Here is an 815-nt window from a genome sequence, read left to right on the forward strand (position 1 = left end):
GAAGTCTCACCTTTTTAAACAATTCTGAATCAGGACTTGGAATGATTATCTCATTACAAGAAGTAATTGCCTCTGATCACACATTCTCACCTCCTACTCAATGGTTGTGATTAGGCCTCAAGTATTCTACTGAATGGACCTGAGTGGCAGGGTGGAGTGGGAGGGAGGGTATCAGCCGTGTAGGACTGTTATAAGTGTAGGCAGGGTGGCAGCAACAATATCACCTAATCAAGTTCAACAAGCAAAAGCATCTGATCAAAGCAGTGTTCTGCCTGCACCCTCCACCCAACAGCCTCACACCCACCCCACCCTCCCCTCCCCTCCCCTCCCCTCATTACTCACCCTGTTGAAAGCAATCAGCACAAAGTGAAATCTCACCTTTTTAACCCATTGTCCAGTAACAGCTTACCTTTTAATACAATGCACACACACAAACTTTTAAATAAAATCACAACAAGAGTAGTAAAGAGAAACAAAGAGTATAAATTCACACTTCCTAGATAAGCTCATCTATTTTTTTCACCACCATAGTCTCCCTGGGGAAGGTGCACCGTTCCTGGAGGTACTGCAATACCAGGTCGATGCGTGGAGTGGATGGAGCAAGCTCCTTCCATCTCCCTGTTCCAAAAATCCATTTAATATATAGTCCTCAGATAGAGGACGTATCAGATATTAAACTGATAAGAACAGATTGAAAGTTTTTATTGAGAAGATATTTCAGAAAAAATAACAAACAGGTAACCCATAGATTTTTAAAGGGGCGAAGTTATATATATAACATCCAGGGACTGTGTGCAGGTTATCGGGAGGTGAGG

The 815-nt window shown here is 42.6% G+C and overlaps 1 pseudogene; it reads right to left on the reverse strand.

Annotated features, from left to right (window-relative positions):
• Positions 1 to 540: 540 nt before the first annotated feature.
• On the reverse strand, positions 541 to 716 carry LOC137150470 (U2 spliceosomal RNA; annotated as a pseudogene).
• Between the last annotated feature and the right edge of the window lie 99 nt (positions 717 to 815).

This window comes from Emydura macquarii, unplaced genomic scaffold (genome assembly GCF_026122565.2).
Source record: "Emydura macquarii macquarii isolate MOO-44397 ecotype Brisbane River unplaced genomic scaffold, CSIRO-AGI_Emac_v2 contig_167, whole genome shotgun sequence".
NCBI classification, from domain to species: domain Eukaryota; kingdom Metazoa; phylum Chordata; order Testudines; family Chelidae; genus Emydura; species Emydura macquarii.